The sequence below is a fragment of the Equus asinus genome, chromosome 24 (assembly GCF_041296235.1).
Source record: "Equus asinus isolate D_3611 breed Donkey chromosome 24, EquAss-T2T_v2, whole genome shotgun sequence".
In the NCBI taxonomy this organism is placed as follows: domain Eukaryota; kingdom Metazoa; phylum Chordata; class Mammalia; order Perissodactyla; family Equidae; genus Equus; species Equus asinus.
This window is the reverse complement of record NC_091813.1, coordinates 63812692-63834855: the sequence shown is the minus strand read 5'-3', so window position 1 is coordinate 63834855 and position 22164 is coordinate 63812692. Positions and strand designations below refer to the sequence as shown.

The 22164-nt window shown below is 41.0% G+C and overlaps 1 protein-coding gene across 3 annotated transcripts in view; it reads right to left on the bottom strand.

Annotated features, from left to right (window-relative positions):
* LOC106835758 (ectonucleotide pyrophosphatase/phosphodiesterase family member 3-like) overlaps positions 1-22164 on the bottom strand; it is a 110490-nt gene that overhangs the window by 63096 nt on the left and 25230 nt on the right. For 2 of the 3 annotated variants that reach the window (XM_070496352.1, XM_070496354.1), the window contains exons 2-4: positions 9462-9537; positions 4611-4733; positions 2781-2906 (exon numbers count right to left, since the gene is read on the bottom strand). The gene's annotated coding sequence lies outside the window, so the exon portion shown is untranslated. The remainder of the gene's footprint in view (positions 1-2780; positions 2907-4610; positions 4734-9461; positions 9538-22164) is intronic. The other variant, XM_070496353.1, reaches the window with a different exon arrangement.

The following is a 22164-nucleotide window of genomic DNA, read 5'->3' as shown; positions in this document are numbered from 1 at the left end:
TCAATATTTTTTCTTTATCATTTACTTTTGCCAGTTTTAATAGTACACGCCTGGGAGAAGGTCTTTATGCACTGATGTAATTAGGAGTTCTTTTGGCTGCATGTACTTGTAAGTATAGTTTCTTCGCCAGATTTGGGAAGTTCTCAGCTATTATTTCTTTGAATGAGCTCTCTGCTCCTTTCTCCCTCTCTTCTCTGTCTGGAATACCTTTAACTGTATATTGCTTTTCCTAATTGAGCTGGACATTTCTTGAAGAATTTCCCCATTCTGTCTGGAATACCTTTAACTTTATGTTGCTTTTCCTAATCGAGTTGGACATTTCTTGAAGAATTTCCCCATTTTTAAAAAATCTTAGTTCTCTCTCCTCCTCCACCTGAAGCATTTCTATATTTCTATCCTCTAAATCACTAATTCTATCCTCTATAACGTCAGCTCTATTTATTAAGGACTCTAGATTTTTTTAAATCTCATTAAGTGTGTTCTTCATATCCAGAAGTTTTGTTTGTTTTTTTGCTTAGAGTTTCAATCTCTTTGGAGGCTGAGCCATGCCACTTGCTGTAGAGCATTCCTATGGGTGGGGTCACCACGGCACATTGGGCAATCCTGCAGGCTGGGCTGCAACTCCAAAAGCATCTGCGCATGCCAGGTTGTCCCTACATTCTCTTACAGTTGTGAGTAGATGCTGTGTGAGGATCCATGAACTGTCTTGCTGCCACTGGGGAAGGGAAGGGGGTGAGCTTACTTAATTCCACTGCCTCCCAGAGATCCAGTCAATCCACCTTCAGATGTGTAGATCTCTCAAAAATCCTGTTGGTTGGCTGTAAGGCAGAGTGCAGTGTGTGCTTTAGCGTCACACTGGGGATCGTTTAACCAGCCCGCTCATGGATTATTTCATTATCTAGGGTAACGTTCCTTTGTTTGACTTTTGAACAGACCTTTTGTATGACTTGTACATGAATTAAGATCTTAGACTTTGTGGAATTAGGTATTAACTTGAAGGTAGATACAGTGGAAATGCAAATAATTTCTGTCAGGTAGAAAAGACAGCCCCCAAGGTTACATTTTTTTACTGCCCTATAGATCAGTCTTATTCTAAAATTCTTCTTAAATCCCTATAACTACCCAGTTCTTTTTTTTTAAAGATTTTATTTTTCCTTTTTCTCCCAAAGCCCCCCGGTACATAGTTGTTTATTTTTAGTTGCAGGTCCTTCTGGTTGTGGCATGTGGGATGCCGCCTCAGCATGGCCTGATGAGCGGTGCCATGTCTACACCCAGGATCCGAACCAGCGAAATCCCAGGCCACCGAAGTGGAGCATGTGAACTTAACCACTTGGCCACAGAGCCGGCCCCTACCCAGTTCTTCAAAATACTCTTTAAACAGCTTTATTATCTTGCTAATTCGACAATTAATGAGTTAATAAGTCTTTAGCTAACTCTTCACATTTAGTTAATACATTTTTAGTTAATAAATCTTTAGCATGTGTTCATTCTAAAAAAAAAAAAAAAAATCCTGTTGGGCAGTGTAGAAAGTCTTCTGCTGGTTAATGAATGTCCATTTACTTATAACTAAAGGGAAGAGACTGAGGGAAGAACTCACTCAGCCATTATGCGGACATCACTCAGAGGGATTTTTAATGATATAATATTCACTATAAATATCAAGAAATATTATGTAAAAACAGAGTTACCACTTCAGCCTTTTTTTTCATGAGGAAGACTGTCCCTAAGATAACATCCATTGCCAATCTTTGTCTTTTTGCTTAAGGAAGATTGTCCCTGAGCTACCATCTGTGCCAATATTCCTTTATTTTTGTATATGGGATGCCACCATAGCAGGGCTTGATGAGCAATGTGTAGGTCTGCATTCAGGATGTGAACCCATGAACCCCAGGTGACCAAGGTAGAGTGTGTGAACTTAACTGCTACACCACTGGGTTGGTCCCAGAGGCTTTTATTTTCCTTTCTGATTGCCCTTTTCAGCTAATTTTCAATTATATTTTGTACAAAAATTGATTCCTTTATTAGTGCAAGACCTATTTTCTACTAAGGGATTATACTTAGTAATGTTTCTACTATAACATTTTCCTCCTATTTAAAAAATAAGAATTCAACCTAATCTCTTTTTTTGTCTAAAAATATTAAAACTGTAAGTTAGTTAGCTCTATTGACTGTGGTGTTATGAAAAAGGGGTTGATATCTTGAAGCAATTTTGTTGATATGTGTATATGTGTGTTTTTCATAAACCTCATCAGATGTTCTGAGGGAATGGTGATTTAAGAAAAACATCTGCATCATCTATAAAGTGGCCAGCAAGTGGAATCAAAACTGAATAACCTGGATTATAATTTTGGCTCTGCATTAACTCCCTGGGGATCCTAAATCCATAACTGAACCTCTCAGGACACAGTTGTTTCAACAATAACATAGGTATAATGAACCAATGTTTGCTCCAGATAACCTCTTTCATGAGGTTTTGCCTTTAGGATATGCCATCTGGTGTCCCAAAACAAAAGTCTAGAAGAGTCATTGGACTGAAAAAGACCATGCCTTACAGAGAAATACAGGACTTTAAGCTTTCTCTTCTTTTCACTAATATCTATGATATGACCTCCCTTCCTCTATGGTGCAAAAACCACATTTCTTCCCACAGTGAACACATTTCATCTTTTCTTCTATATGGACTAGCTAAAGATTCTCTGACTTGTTTAAATTTTTGCAGCCTAAGCCAGCTTCAGGTCACTGCACTCTCAGAGGCAAATGGGTCAACATCCTCTGCTTACCTTGGCAAACACTCTTATAGTTAGTACAGCAGTCTTTCCTCTGCAAACAGTCATCTGAACAAGAGCAAAGGCTGGATTCTAGTCTGGTCTCCCCACAACGAAACGCATTGCAGGTCCATATTCGAGCTGTAAAATTACAGAATTCAGTTCTGAGCATTTAACTTATTTTAAGTATCCAATACTAAAAATATAAATTTAATGCATTTCACCCTGTCTTATTGTACAAATTCTTGATTTACCTGCATTAGTAAATGAAATTACATAACACAAATAAGGGACAGTCCACCACTTTTCTTCATTTGGCATGAGTCGCAGAGAGAGATGCTGGGTTACCTAGAGAGGTTCACCTCCGAGTTTGGAGAAACTCTAAACATCAATCCTATTCTCACCCAAGGGTAGGAGCTCCCGATGGTGAAGCACCACTAACCCTCAGCGATTGCTCCCACTCAAGAGCAGCCTTGCCCAGCCTTGTCTACAGACAGGCAGCAAGGAAGGAACAGGAGCATGGTCAGGCCCGTAAGAGTGAAGGCAGGTCAGGGGCCTCCCAGCTGAGAGTGACAGCAGTGGTACAGCAGCTCCCCACCAGGCCTCTGGTGTCTCCCCGGCTATAGACTTAGGACGAGGTCAGTTTAAACAAGTCCCGACGCTAAGAACAACCAGGGGCTGCAGTGAGGCTGCTTCCCAGCGCACCTGCTTGGGAGCAGTGACTACAATCACTATCAGTCCTGCGCTTAGACAGACCCATGGGAGAGGGGGCTGCTGCGTGCTTCAGTTGTGCACAGCGTTCTTCATTCCTCACTGTTTAGTATTTACTAAGAAAGAAAAGATTTCAGGAGATTAAGGAAAGGGAATACAGACTTTATCTAGACTAGGTCATCCCCTCTCTCCTGCCCTTCGCAGAGAGCATAACGTAAGGAGCTCTACTGTTCTAACCTTCACTCTCCTGACCCTCTAGACTCCCCACCTTCCCTGATTTCTTAGAAATCAAACATTGCAAACTGTGTCTTCCACCTAGAGAACAAAGTTTCTTAAGTTGTGTTCTGAGGACGCTGGCATCAGAATCACCAAGAATCACCAGCCTTCCTAGTGAGCCTCATGCACCTGAAATCTGAGAACTACTGAAAATGAAACTAAATAAGAGCATTGACTTACACCATAGTGAAACTCCATGGAAACATAAGCAATTATGTGGCATTTCATCTGCTGTAGGTTATTCCTCAACCTCAGCTAACTGAAGTGTAGATTCTGCATTTAGCACTGCAAAGGGAGACAGCATAATCCTAGCTCCTGCATACAAGACGTTATGGGTTTAATTGTACCCCCTCAGAAACGTGGAAGTCCTAACCCTTGCTGCCATGAATGTGACTTGACTTTAGAAAAGGATCTTTGCAGATAATCACGTTAAAGTGAGAACATTAGGACGGGCCCTAATCCAGCGTGGCGGGGGTTCTTACAGTAAGGGGAAGTTTGGACACGGACACACACAGGGAGGACTGTGAAGACTCAGGGAGAACCCGCATGAAGATGAAGGCAGAGTTTGGAGTTAGGCTGCCACAAGGCAGAGAATGCCGAGATCGCCAGCACCCCAACAGAGGCTAGGAGAGAGGCACGGAACAGAGTTTCTCTCAGTCTTCAGAAGAAACAAAGATCTTGGACTTCTGGCTTCTAGAACTGTGAGAAAATGAATTTCTGTGGTGTAAGCCACCCAGTCTTTGGCACTTTGTTACAGCAGCCCTAGCAAACTGATCACAAGGTGTGTGGTGAGCATTTGCGCGTGCAGCAATGATGGCACAATCAACGTGCTAATAAACTTATGCTCGGAATTCATACTTGATTCCACACAGGTGTCTTCAAAATCCCAGCAGCAGTCGCCTCAGTCTTTACATCCCACATCACACCGGCAGCCCTCCAATCCTCTATATGAAGAATCAAAGCATCTTCTCCTGCAGCTGCCTGTAGAGTGAAGGAAATAAGGAAATCAATGCTTAGAGAGTATCCAATATCTCATAGCTAGATGGTAGAAGCACACAGAAGTACTAGCACAGACTATGACAGACAACTAGGTAATTGTTATGGTGCTGTATGATCCATCAGTGCAAAGTAATAAATAAAGAGTGATAAATAATGAGTGATTTTCCCCCAGGACCCTAGAGAGGTTCCAGACTCAGAGACACCAGGCACTATAAGATGACAGTGGGTGGGAGAGGCAGAGGCTAAACATAGTGGAATTGGTTGAAAGTCTGGATATGGAGCCACGACTACCTGCCCCACCTCCTACTAGAGAATAGAAGGTTCATAATCTGGAGGAAATTAGGAGGAGTGGCTCTCATCACAGGGACAGCAGACATAGAGGATTAGCTATGATGAGAAAAGATGAATCAGCCTTACTCTTAAATGTGAAAAGATGGCTACCAGACATCTGAGTATGGCAGGGAGCATCCAGCATGAAAGACAAAGACCAAAACAAACAGGAAAAAAGAAAAACTTGGTGGAAAAGGAAACAATGCAAGGAGCAGAAGAGTTACACACATGCACAAACACACACACACATAACTAATATTGAGATCCTCTGCAAAGAGAAGATATTACATCCATGAAATAAGAAATAAAGCTATAATTAAAAAGAGAGAAATAACATTCAGAGTGCTCTTGGAAATAAAAACATGAGAGCAGTAATAAAAAATTCAATAGAGGGGTGTGGTAGGGAGAATTACGGTTCCCAAGAAGATTCCATGCCCTAATCCCCAAGACTATCAATATGTTGCCTTATATGGAAAAGATGTAATTAAATGTAATTACATTTATAGTAATTAAGTACATTTATAGTAATAAATGTAATGTAATTACAGATGTAATTAAAGGCACTATTTAGTTGACCTCAAAACTGGGAGGTAGTACCTAAAAGTGAAAACAAAGAAAATGGAGAAGATATTATCAAAGAAATCATATTTAGAAAATTTCCCAGAACCAACGAGTGTAAATTATTACAATGAAATTGCTCACCCATTTTCCTAGGGCAAAACTCACTCCAAGCGATCAGCAGGGATAAAGAGATCTTGAAAGCTCCCAGAGAAAGATTATGAGCAACCCATAAAGGGTCACAAGTCAGAACATTATCAAATTTCTTAATAAGGACACTGGAAGCCAGAAGATAGGAAGGTAACATCTTCAAATTTGTAGAGGAAAATTATTTTCATCTTACAATTCAATATCTAGCCAACCTCTCAAGTGTTAGGTTAGGATGATGAACACGTCTTTAGACAGGTAAGCACTCAAGTTATGTCTCTCATGCATCCTATATTACAAAGTTACTGAAGGATGTTCTTCAGCCAAATGAGTAAGTAAAACAAAAAAAAGAGATCCAAAAAATATGAGATCCAGCACAATGGAGAGGCTAAGGAAACACCAACCATACACCAAACAAACCAAGAGAGAAAGCAACACAGACTGGAGCAGCAGGACAGAGAAACACAAATTAAAATTAAACATCTCACTCTATACCCAACTCTAACTGTCAAAAATGAGGGAGCCAGATAATGCCAGGGTTAGTGGAAAGCATGGTAAAGGCAGGGTAGGCTGTGGCAGCCATTCTAGAAAGCAACCAGGGACTACTTACTCAAGCTAAAATGTAAACCCTAAGATCCAGGACTGCCATTACTGGGACAGAGCAAATTATGTGACAAAGCAAATCCAACACAGATCCATTAGGGAACCTGCAGGATTTACGTGGTGTCAGGGAACTAAAGTCACTTGGGTATCCAGCACTGGTAGAGGGCGTAAGTCAAATGGTGTGTTGGATACATGCCAAAGAGTGCTATGTAGTAAGTAGATAGATGCATAAGAAGTGATTGCAAGCATAGCAATTTAGAAGGATCTTAAAAAATACTCAGTGAAAAAGGAAGACAAAAACTTTTATATATCATTTACATAAAAGGCCTTTACATTTTTACATTCACTCTCCTCCTCTGAAACATTTCCCACACTTGGATTCCAGGACTCAACAATCACCTGGCTTTCCTCCCACACTCCTAGGCACTCCTTCCTAGTCTCCTTCTGTGCTCTTTTCCCCCTCACCTACCCAATCCTTTAAAGGTGGCGTGCCCTGGTCACATTTCTTTAAATTCCACTTATTATGCTGATAGAAACCACATTGTACGTCCAGCCAGGACTTGCCCACTAAAGTCAGCTTCAACTACCATCTAACTACCATCTTCACTTTTCTACTTGGACACCTAGTAGATATTTCAAATTTAACACATCCCAAAGAAACTCCTGATTATTCTCCTGAAATCAGCTCCTTCTACAGTCTTCCCCATCTCAATTATGGAAATGTCATATTTTCAGGTGCTCATGCCAAAAATCTTGAGGTCATTCTCGACTCCTCTCTTTCTCACTCCAAAGCCAATCTGTCAATAAAATCTATCTACCACATCAAAAGATATCCAGAATCCAAAGCTTTCTCACGACTTACAATGCTCCCACCCTGGTCTAAGACATAAGGATTGTCTGTGTCATTGCAATAATTTCCTAACTGGTCTCTCTCAACCTAGTTTCACTCTGCAATTTATTTATAACACAGCAGCCTGAGTGATTGTGTTGAAAAGCAAAGCATAGCATGTCATTCCTCTGCTCAAAACCTCCAATCACTTCCCATCACACTCAGAAGGGAAGCCAAAGGCCGTACTGTGGCCCACCAACCCCTCTCTGATCTGGCTCCTCTTGGTCGATCTTGTTTGATGACTCCCTCCCTCTGGTCCTCTTAGCTCTAGCTCACTGATCTTCCTGTTATTCTCTAAATGGCATTCTTCACAGCCCAGGCATGCTCCTGCCCGGCCCTTCCCTCTTGCTGTTTCCTCTCGCCCGGACTGTTCATCCCCAAAATATCCCTGTTTCCCCCTCACTTCCTTCAGCTCTTTACAAAAGTTACTTCATACACACACCCCACCCTACCCTCACTCAATATTTCATATTTCCTTTTTTTAGGTTTACTTATTCCTTAGCATTTTCCCTATCATATAATATATATTTTGCTTATTTACATTTTTATTCTCTGTATTCCCTGCTAAAATGTAAACTCTTTGAAGGATTTTTGGCTGTTTTCTTCACCAATGTATCCTCAGTAATTAGAATAGTACCTAGCACATAGTCAGCACTCAACTGTAAAAGCATAAGTAAAAAGTGTGTGCATGCATAATAAATTTGTAAGAATGCATAAAAACTCAAACTAGAAAAACTAGTTTAAAAACTCAAACTAGAAAAAAATAGATTGTCTATGAAAAGTGGTTTAATTGGAGTGGAGAATGGTGAAAACAGTCCAGGGTGGGGTATTAGGAAACAGTTGTGATGGAAGAATGAGGGACTGCATATGTTAAGGAGGCTGGCAAAGAGGGACTGGAGTTAAATATCAAGGCTCTGGGAGGGCGGAGAGGGAGGGGGAAGGGCACGATGCCACATGAGGGCTGATGGACTGAGATGAAGGGAGAGAATAAGGAACAAGGACTCTGACTCGGGGAAGCCAACCAGCAGTTGTACCAAAGGAAGGACGGGAGTGAAAGAGCTGGAATAATAGGAGATTTTTTTCAGAGATTAGTATATGCCTCTTGCAATTAATTTGTGATCTGTGGGATAAAATAAGCAAGAAATGACATTCGTCTGTGTACGCTAACATCAGAATATTACTACCAAAATGCCCTGCTGACATCTCTTAGATCTAGGACTGGTACTGTAGTTCAGAAACACAAGAGCCAAGGGAGCAAGAAAAGACAGTAATTTTCCAGCTAATGCCCACATTTTCTGTTCCACTGTGCTCCCCTGTTACACTAGGGGTACTGAGTGATGGTTAATTCTTAAATGGAAACATAACTGGAGATTGTCAGTCATCTTCCCTAATGAAGGAGTGAGAAGACTTTCCCCACTGGAGTCAAACTAGTAGTTAATCAGCCAAATTAAAAAGGGGAATAAATGATCTAACATTTGACCTCATACTTCCCCTTAGTACAAGTGTCAAAACAACACATGACAAGACTATAGAAAGTGCTTTTTATAGAGCCACTTGTAAGTGGTTTATTTACTATGCATACTAATGGGATATGACAAAAGAAACATGAGGTCTATTGATATTTTGGGGCATGCATCTCCTTTTTGTTTTTTTTCCTTCTTACGAGAGAAAAAATGTGAAGCTTTTATTCTGCACTACGTTGCAGGAATGTGACACTGCCCAACCAAGACACAGGGAGATTTCAGGGATGGAGCAACACTAACGTGATATCAAGGGGCAGGAGTGGGGCAGGAGGTCCTGGGAATGGAGCAACCAAGACTTTCGAGGCCAAGTTTATCACCAGACAGTAAAGATTAGAGGAGGAGCGGGGACAGAAGGAAGCTCTCATCAGGGATCAAAGTCCTCGATGAAGGTGAGGAAAAGTCAGAGAAAACTCTGGAGTGATATGAATCGCAAAGGAGCAGGGGGAGGAGGGCAAAAGCGAAATCCAGAAAAGACAGTGGACAGTGCCAACCAGGGATGCGGGCTCCCAGTAAGTGGGGTTGGCAGAAGGAGAAGCCTCGTAAGAGAGCGCCGCACGGAGGAGAGAAAGGGCTTGGGAGAGGAGTGCACACGTGTTCACAGGTGAAGGTGAGGGGAAAGCGGCGCCATAGCGTGTTCCGAGGCATTGCTGAGGGGTATACCTTGCTTTTCCGGTTGCCTGAGTCCAAGGCCCAGCCCTAATCCAAGTGACACAATCACCAACAAAGCGAGAAGAACCTATTACAAAAAAGGAAAGTGACCTTACAATATTTTAAAATGTACGGAAATCCTCCCTAAGACAACCAACCTCCCTCAGTGAATATTAAGGGCACACAGTGTGCTAGTTATGCCTGACACCAGATCCAACAACGATAGAGGTACATAATTATATTTAATGCCTGGAAATACAGGTTTGGGAAGAATTTTTAAACACTATTTATTACAGATCTTCAAATTCAAATACGGGAGTCCCAGTGAGCTTAATCCCAGATTGAGTTAAAGTGTGAAGGAAACCAATGGAGCCATTTACCTTTTGCCCAGTTTTCTTTCTTAACTAGAGAGCTGTTTGGAAATCATTTCTCTAAAAGCATTCCAAAACTGTGAAATGTTAACTACTTCATTCCTAGGGAGCAGGGTTCTTTTTCCCTACCCCGTTCATCAGAAGATAATGAGAATACTTAACATCTTAAAAATACAGTGTCCAATTAATTAACTGGCAAACAATCTGCTTTCATCTACAGCTCAATCTAATGATTTAGGGTAACTTGGAAGCTGTGTGACCAAACATCATGTGTGTCATTCATTACCACGACTGCTGACAAAGCTTTTCAGTGTAGTGGACTTCATGCTCTGACTAGAATTAAACTGTGACATAATTAAAGAGAATTCTTCCCACTGACCTCTTTCTCCATCCATCAAGTCCAATGATAAGCATGCTGGATGACAGAGCTTGAATACCATGTATTGCCATAAAGAATATAAATGCAACACACACAGATTCCTTAGGAAACTGTTTTACACTACCAGTAACTTTTGTTGTGGTTTAAAATATACCACTTTTATGAAGGAGAAAAATATAGCATCAAAATTTGCTTAGATAATAAAGACCTACATAAACTGCTGATTTTTTGTTTATATTTATTCTGAAAATCAGCTGAAAAATTAACATATCTAACTCTTACAATACAAGAGAATTCAACAATTGGGGAAATATGTTAAAACTATGAAAACAATGATCATATGAAGTTTCAAAGCTATCCCAAGGGTCAATGACCCTCCAGCAGGTGTGCATTCAGTGGAGAGGATGGAGAGGAAAAGGGGATCATAAACAGTTATTAAATAACAGCATTCGCACTTAGTTCCTTATTATGACGCTCGAAAGCCACAGGGGAGCGTGGCTAGGAATACTACAAGGGAACAAAACACTGGGAAACTTTCCCATGGTAAATTTCATGCATCATAGATTTACAAATTGGCATAGTTTGGTTGACATCTTAGGGCTGGTCCATTCACCATTCAAACTTGCTGGAAAAATAAACATCTTGCTGTCCTTTGAGGCTTTAAAACTGTGTTGTGTTAAATCTTAGCGTCTCTCTGCATTATTCTGTAAGCTCCTTGAGAGTAAGAAGTTTCATTTTCAATCTCCCATATATTCATTTGCTCTAAATATGTACTTCTGAATAAGTTTCTTGATATCGAGGTGCATCTGTATCCTAACCTAGCTCAAGCTCTCTACAAAGTGCAGAGAGGAGCACTCTAGGCTCCAGCAGTCACTGAGAACGCAGCATTTGGCTTTGGTTCAGCTGAATAAAACATCCTAGAAACACAGTACATACTTTTAAATTTGTTAATTGAAACTTTCGTTAAAATTTGGGAATATTAGGGTACCTTTCAAACTACGATTTTAAAATATTATATGTACTAATAAACCCGAGAAAGACACAAAGAAGGGAAATAAATGATGTCCAAGTTTTCTTCCCAAGGAGTTTATAATTTCCTGACTTTGTGAGATAGGATAAATATAATAAACGGCCTAAGAGCTAGAAGACCACTCAAAGTTCCCAGAAGAATACTGAATAAATAGAATGTCTTCACGGTCTCCTTTGTTCCAGTCACTGGGCCCAGTGCTTCCACATGTTTCATTTACTCCTCAAAACTGTGCTTGAGTCACGGAATGGGGGTGACACCAACTAGAGCAGGGAAGTCAGGAGAAAACTGCAGCAGGATAGGCGAGAGAATTTTGTGCACTTGATTTTGGCTTGAGGTCCTGGATGAGGAGAAGGCAAGCAGGCATCTGAAATTCTGTGACCAAAACTCAGCAAGAGGTTAGAGCTGGCGGCTTACTTAGAATTCTCAGTTGAGAATATGACTCTTAAAACCATGAAAGAAGATGAGGTTGCCCGAAGCAAAGATCCTTAGACAGGGTTTGGTGGAACACTATGTGCAACGTGCAATGAGAAGAAAGATAAATCAGCCAAGAACGCAGGTGAGGAGAAACATCATAAAAATGGAAATTTCAAGGCCATCATTCAAGCAAAGGGAGAGAACAATTCAAAATGAGAAAATACTCAACAACATCCATATATTGTTGTTATGGATACTCAGCAGGACAAGGACAGGGGAGAAGGACCAACTTTCGAGGGGATGACAGTAAGCACAAAGCCAGAGAACAGAAGTTGGGTAGTGAGAAAACCCAGGCAGTGGATACAACTCCCTCTTTCCCAAAAGTTTGATGGTAAAGGAAAAAGAAAGAGTAATACAATCAAAGAAAGATTTTTTTTCATGACAGGGAAGATCTTACCATATAAAGGAATAACGAAGTGAAAATAGTCAAAAGAGACTATCTTTAGGAGTTAAATAAAATGAGATAAAATCAGCAGTCCAATAAAGAATATAAGATTGGTGATTTTAATTTCTCACTCTCTGGTCTTAAAATATTCATGCAATAAAAAGGTAACTTTGGAGGTTACCAATTATAATCAGAGAAAAATCAATGCCGCAAAGTGTCCTGCCACTGATCCCAACTTTTTAGATTGATCAAATATTAATTTGCTGTTACTCAAATTTGTAAAATATGATTAAAAGTATTAACTTGGCATTAGAGTTGTCATAAGGGATAAAACTGAACACAATTACTTAAAATGTTACATTTAAATAGCAACGCAAACAAATATAAAAGGGGAGTCATACACTTAACATTTGTCACAATGCTAGAAAGACTAGAATTGAAAAGTATACTTACAATACAAATTATTTTAAGTTTCTTAATAGAGTTCTTCTTAACAGGTTCTTCCATTGATAAAGACAGCATAGAATCCATTGTTCTGTTAACTAGATAAACCTGTTTTACTAGAAGACTACAGTATTCCTTCCTTTTGCTAGTCTGGCAGAGAAACTGTACGAGTTACATGGCTGGGGCTGACTTTTTTAAATGTTTAGGAAGGTCACAGCTCTTTAGTGATTGGGCAATCGAGAGAGAGGAAAAAAACTGTAGTGACAATAGTGTTGAGAGATGAAAGTTCATTTCCAGTACACTGTAGACAATCTTGTCCTCTTCACAGTTTATACTAAATGTTAATCAAAATGTATGTAAAAAGAATGCTACAATAATCAAATTTTAATACAATCTGACCATTATTTTCTTTAAAAATAACCCAAAACAAAAGGCCTTGTTACAGAAATTCAAGGGAGTTTCTACATTTATATAAACTTCATGTCACAGTTGAAAACCAACATATTAAAAATGTGCTTTAACCATAGCAGGAATTCCAACTCTGTTGAACCTATATAAAGTACTTAATTATGTGATAATTATGTCTTGTTTTTTACATTGTTCATAATTTGATATGTTTTTATATGCATTATGTCATGTCAAACTTAACAATATCCGTTATAAACATTTCAGCCCTATTTTGTAAATGAGTAAAGTAAGGCTCTGATTATTTGACATTAAGTGATGGGACTCACCTGTCCCAAGTCACATAGTTACCAGACGCCAGAAGTGGAACTAGAACCCAAGTCTTCTAACTCCCCAAACCCAAGGAAACTTTCACTAACCAATTAAACTCTCTCTTTTTTATATATATATTGACCACAGCATCCTGATGCAAGTCCTTCATGCAGCCAAGGGGTTACAGGTTTATGATGAAAGAAGCTAAATAAATAGCACTGTGGTCAAAGAGTGCTACAGTAAATGGTGGGCATTAAGCTCTTCTAGTTTAAATGACCCTGAGGCAGAAATTCTCAAAGCTTGATCCCAGGGAACATCAGTCCTTTGATAACCTCTCTGGTCAAATGAAGCTCAAGAACTCTTTTCTAACGTAAAGATTGTAAAAACCCTATAGGCTGCAGTCCACTCTTTGGAAAATACTTTTCTAAACTATTCCAACCCTAAAAGCAGAGGAAAGAAAGAGGATAAGAATCCATCCTAATATACAATGACTCCTAAGTGTTAAGGATATTTCTGAAAATCACATCAAACCCCTTTTTCTGTGAAGTCCACTCCTGTAAGGAAACATCTTCAGCATAAGAACCACGTTTCCTCTCATGGCTGTGAGGGTTTGAGCCCTCTTTCCCCATCACTGTCTCGGTCCAGGACATCCCCACTTCACCACTTCCACCCACAGGCCTCACTAGTGGAAACATCTGCATTAGTGGCTGTAACAGAAGGAATTAGTTTTCAAACTAGAAGATGCCACCAAGATCGTCTAATCCAGGGTCTTGCAGACTTCTTCCGTGGACCACAATGGATTACCAGGACTTTAAAATCCAGAAATGAACCAAAACGTATTTGAATACCTTTGACAAGTGGTTCTCAGCACAAGATAAACTTAGAAGCAGCCAAAGTAGGTTTTTAATTTTATCTTTTTAAATTCTGAAGCCCAGGCTCCACTTCAACTGAATCAGAATCTTCTGGAGTTTGGGCTAAGACATCAGTGCTTTTGATATGGGATTTTACATGCAGCCAAGGGGTTTTATACGTATCCAAGGTCAGTGTAAACACTTTGCTTTGAGCAGTGAATACACTTTTGAATTCTCTTCTGCAACCATTCACTCTGGCTTCTAATCAAACTTGGTCATTTTGCAGATAAGGCCACAGGACCCAAGGGGCCGGATCACTTGCCCAAGATCACCTTGGTTAGTGACAGCGCAGAAGTCAGATTCCACCAGGTCCTCAGATTCCCTCTTCAGGGTGTTTTGTTGTTATTGTCATTGTTGACTCAAACTGAATGTGTAAAAGGAAGATCAAGCCTACATCACAATTTGCCTCAAAATTAGGAGATTCCTAGGATCCATGGCTTTTATCTCAACATCTGACATTTGCTTTCCATTTTTCTGGGCTTCAGGGTTCTAATTGCCTCTCTGCCCTTAGGACAATCTATCTCATCTGCTGGACACTGGTTCACAGCACTCCTGCTGTTATCTTCCCCTCTGTGGTGCTTAGTCTTGCGTGTTGACTTGGCTAGGCCATAGCAACCAGTTATTTAATCAAACACTAATCTAGGGTGGTGGTGTGATGGTATTTTGTAGACGGGTAACATCCACAATCAGTTGACATTAAGTAAAAGACATTACCCTCACTAATGTGAGTGGGCCTCATCCAACCAGTTGAAGGCCTTGAGAACAAAATGAGTTTAACTAGAGAAGAAGAAATTCGCCTCAAGACCAAGGCATTAACCTGTGTTTACAGCCTGCCAGCCAGCCCTGCCCTATAAATTTCCATCTTGCTGGCCACCACAATCACGTGAGCCAATTCATTCCCCTCCCACCCCCTCCTCCTCCTCTCTCTATCCCTGTTCTTTTTTTCTGGAGAACCCTGACTGATACACCTTTTAAACATCTTCTCACAGTTTTCCTTCTTTTTAAGACTTTGCCTCATTTATGACCTCTCCCCCTTATTTTGACCTCCAGGATCTGTTCTCTCGGTTTCTGACTGTCTTGTTGATTTTTAACTTCTTTTTAACTCAACATCAAAGTCTTCTTTATTTTTAAGGTGATCTCAGATTATCTCTAAATTACTACCTTTTAAATATTATAAGGGGGAAATATCTTAGTCCTTCGGCTCCTGAAGTGAGTAAACCTCAGAGAATCTACCCAGGGCATATACAGGTAGGTAGAGTAGAGAGGTTGGCCTTGCCCAACATCTAGTCATAACCAGTCTCTAGTTATTATTTTCTGCTATAGCAACTCCCCTAACTGAACCCTAAACCTCAACCTCTTTCGATCTCTCAAGTCTTAGAAACTTATTCCTAACAGTTCACCTGGGCAGTGGACACCAGCCAAATCCACACCTTCCACGCAACTTAGACTTTGGAATAGACTGTCTCAGTCATCCAGATCTCAACCTACACTTCCTAAGTTGCTTGAACTTAGAAGCCTCCTTCTTCTTTTCCCTTCAGCTTCAGAACAATCGGCACCTTCTGGGTTCTGAACGCCTCACTCTGCATATTCTGATGCTTGATGGCCTAGAATGTGCTCTGAAAGGCAGCCGCCCTCACATCCCTCATCAATCATAAACATTTTTCACATTCTACAAGGTCCCTGTGTCCACAGCATTCTAAGAAGTTTTCTAAAATCACAGGAAACCCACTAGCTGTAGTCCCGGGAAGGGCCCAGAGGCCTGTTGATATCAACTTCCTTAAGTCTCATAAACCTGTTCATTCTGGTTCTGGCACTAGAGCCTGGATGGTTTTTGCACAAGCCAGACTGGGAAAGTCCACAGAAACTTGATCCATGCAGTGGGGTGGTGAGGGGAAGCAGACACCAGGCTCAGGTCCAGCAGCAAGAAGGAGCCCATCAAGGCAGGGAGACCTCAAATAACATAACAGCAGGGATAGGTGGGCAGGTGGCCAACTTCAAGGAGGGCCCACCAGGAGGAAAAGGCAGAAAAACCCACAGGGAGAGGGTGAGCATGCCGTGAGCAGAAAGCTAACCACGTAGGCCGTTGGTATAGGAAGGACAGACGCTAGTCCCTGGCAATGGGAGATCCAACACTGGAGCTGAATCTAGAACCAGCTGTCTAGGTGGGACTGGTGTTAGCAACGCCAAACCAAGGCTGAGAGGCAATGGGATACAAGAGAGGACAAGGCAAATGTCAGCATTGACTATGGGACCCAAGTCCTTGGAACTGAAACATCAGTAAAGTGGCTGAGTTCCTAGACATCCACGCAAGGGTTATGATAAAGTAGAATCAATGCTCATGAACTGATATCAGTATTTTGCAGTACCTATGGCGGGGAAAGACATTTTCCAAAATGAAACACACACAATCTCACGACTGATCAGCACAGATGAACATTTATAATCAACTTGGTGAAAGGGAACATTAATTTTGAACCTCAATTAAACAAAATGTTATCCCTCAACCTTGGGGAAAAACAAGAGTCCCATTCTTGTTATCCATGTCCCATATTACCATAAAAAAATATACTCTATTATTATAGTAATTTGAATTTTATCAATAAAAGTTTGTGAAAATTTCTTTCCTCTCTTGTAAGTGCACACATCTTTGATTTCATATGCAAACCTACATATTATCTTTGGTTTTGCCCCTCGGCCCACAAAGCTCAAATATTTCCTAACTGACCCTTTGCAGTATTGCTGATCCCCGATCTACCCCCTAATTCTTCCAGGCTTCACAGCCTGGCACTGATGTACTGAACCAGAGAAATCTGTGCCAGCTTGTCACTTGAACCATTGGTTACTACAACTGATGATTCAGAAAGTCAGAAACCTGATTTGACACCTTCTGTGGTGTCGCAATTGTTTTCTACTGGACAGCCGTCATTTCTCAGGGTGTCCCTGGGGCCTGGAGGACTGCTTCTCTAACTTTGCCTCACGTGCACAAATCTGCCCTACTGAAACTGAGAACAAAGAGGTTAAAAATTCTTCCCCAGAGCCAAAATTCTGAGATAATCTTTGCTAACTACAGCTGTGCATATTCAGCATCATCAACTGTTGTTTAAAACTAACCAGGTCTTCCTGTCTCTCCTTAGTATATGAGTGAGCTGTCTTCTCCAGAAATTCAAGGTCCAGATGTTAACCTTCAGCCTCACAATGCTGAACACACGCTGGTGTGAAGACGCCAACCAGCAAGGCCACACTCTCCCCTTCCCTACCTAAAACCCCAGATAAAAACCCTTACCGTTTTCCCTTTGAGGAGGTGGATCTGAGTTTTAGCTCCTAATCCTCGTCTGGCTGCCTTTCAGTAATAACAAACCTTCTTTCCTTGCCACAAGCCTGATGTTACATTTCAGTTATTGGCCCTACTGTGCGATGAGTAAATGAATCTGTGTTTGTGTTAGGCAACCATTTGGCAAGCCAGACAGGAGGCTCTTTGCCCAAGGCTCTGCGGCCCCAGACCAACTGGGATTTCCTGGGTAGCAGTCCAGCAGCTGCCTAGGTGATTTGCCCTAGGGACTGTCCCCAGTACTTTCCGTCTGACCCAGCACCACTAGCCCTGGACACATGTTTCTTGCGACAAGGAAACAAACTCTAGATTTGTTTGTTTGTTTGTTTGTTTTTGCTTCTGGTGAGTTGAAGGGCTCGTATGTGGAGCAGGGTAAGTCACCTTGGGGTAAATTCCCAAGTAAAATCCCTCTGCCTGGGGATTCAAAAAGATTTTTGGGTCTATCTTGTTTAGGCGCCATCTCCTGAGGGAAAGAACAGTAAAGGACTGTGCAGTATCTGGTGGACTAGTCTCAATTTTGCTTGTGTGTGTGTGTATCTGTGTGCCTGCAATTACTGTTCTGTGTTTCAAGAAATGGGGTAATTTCAGTTTACCCAAACTGGTGTATTTGCTTATGCAATTGGAAAAAGCCAGCTATAAAATTAAACAACCAAAGGGAAGCCTATTTTAATCTTTTCAGGATTCTAAATGAAATCAGGAACACTTACTGCCTCTTTAAAAGAAAAGAACTAAATAATTAAACATGCCAGATTGAGTGAACCATGCTAGTGAAACGAAACCTCTCACAATGGGATGCAGTCTTTGATTAATACTGATAAAAAAATGACAAGCAACAGGATATAGTGGAGTATATGGGGAAGCCACTTGGGTTAAAACTAATCTGGCCTGACCTTGTTTTTCCAAAAGGGCATGACGTGGCCTATTGAGCATGCATTATATATCTGCTTAAATATTTACCATGTCCCAAAGGCAAGAACAATACCCTTAAAGACAAGGATGCAATTTCCTCCACATTGGCATTTCCTTAAGCAAAAGCATCTCTCCCTAAACTAAGGATTAAATTGCTGACCTGCTGTGCTCACCTTGTGACCATCCACTTTGTAACCACCAACCTGCTCTGTTCACTGAACTGCTGTGCCGGCAAGGCAATGTCATGACTATTGTAAAAGGGACATTCCTATCACACGTGATGTATGCTCTTTGACGGTGTATATAACCACGCTGCACACCTCACTTCTTTAGAGCGCTCCCTTCCTTTGTGAAAGGACTCTCCTGGGCGATACGGTCTTGAGGGGTGGTTCATAATAAATTCATCCCAATTTTGATTTATGGATGGGTTGTGGATTATTTGCGTTGACATTTCTTGGTGTATTCACAGCAGGATTTCAGTGAAAGCCACTGGAGATCACTCAGAATCTACATTGGACTGGCGCTTGGTATCACAGAGGCCCATTGAGGCCCCCTGGGTCACTGCATTCTTCGGGTGACACCAGTAAGCTCTCCTGAAACCCAAACCTCCTTATTTTAAGTTGACATTCAAAGAGTTTATATGAGCTGTTTAAGGTCTTGAGACTAGAAAATTTGAGGGGTACCGGTACGTTTCCTAAGTGAAGAGAAACCTAGGAGTTATTTCCTAGGCCAGGGGAGCTTAGGAGAAGCTTGGAGTGAACTGAGTTGATTGTCCTTTTAATTCAGCTTTAAAATTGAAAATATCTGCATTTATAAAGTCTGGACAAACTGCTTGATAGAGAAATGAGAGTCTGAACTTGCTCAGCTCCGAAGAAAAGGGACACCCACTCCTCCAGGCCAAAAGGCATTCTCAGGCGACTGAGAATCTTGTGGGAGTGTCAGAGGATCAATGCTCGTGGTCCCACAGGGAACTCCACTATCATTCACATTAATTAATTAAAGGCTTGTCCAAGGGAGCACATATAAGAGCTGGTTGCTCACACGCTCTGAGCCCCCATGGCCATTTTAGACGGCCAGCAAGAGAAACCAAGAAACGTAAGAGAGTGTTCATGACATTTCTTTAGGGACTAACACTCAGAAGTGGCACACTTCTGACCCACGACGCTGTCCTTAGAAATTGTTCAGACTTTATAATAAAAATAAAATAAAATAGAATGGGAAAATAGGCTTGTAAAGCCTGCCAGCTCCCAGACAGCCAACCCCCGCACTGGAACTCCAGCTGGTTTCATGTACAATGCACACAGAAACAATGCTTGCAAGTCTTTAACAAAACAGGAAACCTTAATTAAGGATGACTTAGGTCTTAAATGGCCAAAGTGGGGAATGTTTGACCTGTGAAAACCACTGTATTTGTACACATAAGCTGAAAAAGCAGACTATAAAACTAAAACAAAACAAGTGGGAAGCTTATTACAATTGGCAATTAGAGGCTTCAAAATATAATAATGATAAAATGACTTCTTTACAGTCAGAGACTGCCTCTGAATTAAGGAAAGATAAGAAGTCAGAAGCTGTCCCACCCCCTTTATCTCTTCCATCTCCTCCACCACTGCTTTGGCGCCTCAGAGCTCAGCTCTTTCTTCTTCTCCCTCAACACCCTTATATCCTTTCCTTTACGAACTTCCATACCCCAACGTGTCCACTCTGCTTCCTCCTCCTCCTCCTCCTTCTCATCCACCTCCTCCTCCACCCCTAGAGAAAACAAGAGTAACTCTCAGGGAGCAGATACTGAAAGTCCTGAAGTTATAGTCTCCCTTTAAGGAGAAACCTGTTACCGGCAGAGGTAAGCCTGTTCTTGTGTATACTCCCTAGACCAGAACAGAACTTAAGAATTTAATGAAGGACTTCTCCAACTTTTTGCAGGATCCTTTAAGGTTTGCTCAAGAATTTCATTTAATTATTAGAACATATGCACCAGGATATTCAGATTTTTATCAGCTTGTGCATTTGCTGGTGTCTGAGAGCAGAGCAAAGGAATGCATAAAAGAGGCAAATTGGAGAGATCCCCTGGAGGATTTCCACAAGCATGAGCCTCATGACCTTGAGGAGTGTAGAGATATTGCTCAAGACTTATATAAAGCCATTCCTGTAAGTTTTTCCCAGGAAAATAGATTGGGCCAAAGTCCATCAATGCAAGCATAGCCCTGAAGAATCTCTGATTATTGTGAAAGGCTTGAGAAAACCTTCAAACAGCACTCTGGAATGGCTCCCAAAAGTTTTCAGGATCATCAAAATGATCCAACTTTAAATTCAATTTTCTTAGAAGGATTAGACGAGGAATTAGCAAACTTAATTAAGAGACATGAATTGGCTTGGACTTTAACGCACAATAGTGCTCTTGTCGCTACTGCAGATGAACTACTAAAACCTTACAGAGAAAAGAAAAAGCCACTAAGGTTACGAGTATACAATTGCAACAGCTTAGTGGCCCAAGAAAAGCCATCCTTTTAAAATCTAACCAAAAATGAAGTGACCATGCCTGTTACTATTGCAAAAAGCCTGGTCACTTCAACCGAGATTGCCAGGAACTCAAATGGGATTTACGGCATGATGACAATAAACAGGAAACAGGAATAGGGATGCTCCAGGTTTACCAGTGGGCGCTTCCCCTCCTCCTCACAAATACCTTAGAGGAAACAGATAACTATCAAAGGGGAAACTTCAAAGGCCCTTGTAGATACCAGGGCTACATTATCTGTCCTCACCCCTACCTTTATCCACTGCCCTCTCCCTTGGAGTAAACAGACAGTTCAAAATGTAGGGTTTTCAAATTTTCCAATGCAGGTTTTTAAATCCAAACCAATAATTTTTCAATTAGGAATCATCACAGGAAAACATATGTTTCTCATGCTTAAATGTGCTCCAACTCACTTGATTGGACGAGATCTTCTAGAAGCATATAATGCCCATATTGCCTTTTCACAAAAGGGTGAAATGGTTTTACATTTAGAAAATCAAGATGCTGATCAAAATGTAGTTACTGAAAGGTTGATGATTGTGAAATCAATGACTCAAATAGAAGAGAAAACTGATGACCTATTGATACAAGTGCCTACAGAATTATGGTCATCATTCTCTTCATCTATTGGGAAAATTAATTCGGCCACTGCTATTAAGGTGACTGAGGACAACTCTAAGCCTCCACCTAATATTTGGCAATATCCACTTAACCAGAGACATTAAATGGGATAAGGCCTATCATAAGGAATTTCTTGAAAAGGGACTTACATTTCCTTGTACCAGTCCCTGTAATATTATCTATATTGCCAGTAAAAACGCCTAATAGGAAGGGCTGGAGATTTGTTCAAGATGTGAGAGCTATAAATAACATTGTGACTCCCCAACATCCTGTGGTTCCAAACCCATACACTTTGCCCTTCCAACTAACAGCTGCTATTTCTCAGTCACTGATTTATGCAGTGCCTTCTTTAGCATTCCTGTAGAAAAGAATAGTCGATATCTTTTTGCCTTCATGTGAGAAGATCACCAGTATACCTGACAGTTATGCCACAGGCTATACTGAAAGCCCCAATCACTTTTCCCACTACTCAAGGCTGATTTAGCTAATACAGAATTCCCTAACGACTCCACTTTAATTCAATATGTGGATGCTCTGCTCTTGTGTTCAAAGACTAAGTTGGATTCTCAGAAGGACACAATTTATCTATTAGAACAGTTAGCATCTAAGGGCCATAAAGTGTCCAAGG